At 42.1% G+C, this 2,715-nt stretch overlaps 1 non-coding gene across 1 annotated transcript; it reads left to right on the top strand.

Annotated features, from left to right (window-relative positions):
* Window positions 1-398: 398 nt before the first annotated feature.
* TRNAR-UCU lies at window positions 399-471 on the top strand. The gene has a single exon. It is a non-coding gene; the product is annotated as a tRNA-Arg (tRNA).
* The last annotated feature ends 2,244 nt before the right edge of the window (window positions 472-2,715 follow it).

Here is a 2,715-nt window from a genome sequence, read left to right as displayed (position 1 = left end):
GTATTGTGAAAATTATAATATAGATGAAATACAATTAAGAATAAATCAATGTAATTATGTAAATTCTCTCTATAAGTTTATTTGAATATGCACATAATTAGAGATTAAATTAACCATACAAAATTATAATTATAATTATAATTTTAATTTTAATTGTAATTTTGTATTCTATAAAAATAATAAATACTTGACCAATGGAAGCTCAAAAATATTATTACATTAAATAATTTAAAATATTTTAGTTTTTATATTTTTTTATTTATATTTATAATAACATAATTTTTTCCTGTGCATCACGCGGGTGAATTACTAGTTAATATAATAGGACAAAACACTACATTAATTCCACGAGGTTTACAAAATGTACATATTTGATCTCTAACATTTTAAATGTAGTGGCGCCTGTGGCCTAATGGATAAGGCGCTTGACTTCTAATCAAGCGATTGTGGGTTCGAGTCCCACCGGGTGTGGAAAAAGGAATTATTGGTTTGTTGGTTGTTATTTTCCTTAACATCTGATAAGACATAAATTATAGCAACTCTTCAACAAAAACTCTTGCAACTCACACCCCCCAAACAAGCTAGGCCGAGAAGATTTGATAAGACATAAATTATATTAACTCTTCAACAAAAACTCTCATTTAGTCGATTGATCGATGAGCGATCGGCAACGGTAAACTCACACCCCCCAAATAAGCTAGGCCGGCAACGGTAAACTCACACCCCCCAAATAAGCTAGGCCGAGAGGATTTGTGGCTCGCGATCGATACGACGAAGCAAGAGAACTCTTCAACAAAAACTCTCGCTTAGTCGAGAACTCTTCAACAAAAACTCTCGCTTAGTCGATGATCGATCGGCAATGGTAAACTCACATCCCCCTAGGCCGAGAAGATTTGAGGCTCGCGATCGATACGACGAAGCAAGAGAGCCGACGACGGCACCCCATACCGTCTGGCTAATACTGTAACACCCCCCAAACAAGCTAGATAAAAAACACATGCAGATTAAACAACAAAACCAGCACTGTGGAAGATAAAACTTGGATAAAAGAAATCCAAACGGCACGTCTACCAAACACGGTAAACGACGCCACGTCTACCAAACACGGTAAACGCTACGGCGATCAATCTGCAAGTGTATACATCTATCCCAAAGACATCAGTCTAAAACTACATTGGCGCACAGGCCACAAAACAAGGACATCAGTCTAAAATTACATTGGCGCACAGGCCACAAAACAAGGACATCAGTCTAAAATTACATTGGCGCACAGGCCACAAAACAAGGATAAAGGTACTAAGCTACCAGGCACTAGACATCGCGCTCGTCTAAACATCACATGAAAAATACAAAGATAAACATTGGGACGACGCCCGGTCAGCGATAATGCTGGTAACCCACAAATACATGTGAATTATCATACATAGATAGATATAAGTTGTAAAACCATTTTCAAAACGGAATACATAAGTATATAAGTCAAAAGCCAAGATCAACAGTCAACACAAGACTCACCACTCACAAAGACAACACGGGAACATATCCCAAACCACAAAGGTTAACCACAACACAAAGGATAAAGACAAGACCGATGGTAACACATGCCTCCGTGACTACACACAACACCGGCTACACAAGCCATCGCGACATCACCCATCACGAGTTGATATGCCTTCCTTATGCCCTGTTCCAACCTTATGGCTACCCCCAACCTTGTATCTTCATTCCAACCATTACCTCCAAGACCCCTGTACAGCCAAGTCCAACCTTATTCCCCCGGGACCGTCATCCCCCACCAACGACCACCAACGAGACCACCAATTCATAGTACACAAGGTACCGTACACGGCAACACATGCCCAGATAACACATGTTATCCCCCAAAAACGTGAACCTTACACAAAGGCCACAACTCCATAATCACGGCACGGCCACCACGAGGACCGCTGCAATACCTTGGTGACTAGTGTCCCATACCACTAATCGTGCAATCCAGGTAAAGCCACACACGCACCACAACTCATCAAGAGTCAAACAACGGATCACAACGAAGGTATGAAACATACTCAATCAAGGAACGGGTCACAGCCCAACAACATCAACAATGGATAACACAAGTTATCATCAACCAAACGGAAGGTACAAACCACACACACTAGCGCTAAGACAATAAACTAGCTTGCTCAACAACGGAGAAACTCAAGATAGTTCCGAGGAACACACAAGACACCTCTTGGTCCAACGAAACACAATGTTGAACACTTAGCACGATTCAAGACACCAAAGCCCTACATGGATACCTACCATATAGTTCTAGACATACGAAACATCAAGAAGACACTTAAATAGTTCCACAAAAGAACAACGGGAAGTCAAAAGACCAAATACCGAGTCAAACGGATCACGGGGAACAAATCCCGGACAAACGCCACCATGTACCCGCGGGTGGACCCACGGGTAGCGCCCCACCCGTGGTTCCGCCAGCGGGAACATATTCACACAGGGCTATGTACCCGCGGGTAGGCCGGCTGGTGATGCCCCGCCCGCCGTTCCGCCTGCGGGAGCACTCCTATTCCACAACAAATCCCTTCGGGGATTTTCTTCTCCAAACACAAATTCAAGTCCAAAACATGCCAAATCTCACCCAATACAAAAAAATGACTTGAATCATGGACAATGCCAAGCAATGACACAAAGGAACCCTAAACACAAGCT

Source organism: Ipomoea nil, unplaced genomic scaffold, assembly GCF_001879475.1.
Source record: "Ipomoea nil cultivar Tokyo-kokei standard unplaced genomic scaffold, Asagao_1.1 scaffold0117, whole genome shotgun sequence".
Classification (NCBI taxonomy): Eukaryota; Viridiplantae; Streptophyta; class Magnoliopsida; order Solanales; family Convolvulaceae; genus Ipomoea; species Ipomoea nil.
This window is presented reverse-complemented; position numbering and strand designations above follow the sequence as displayed.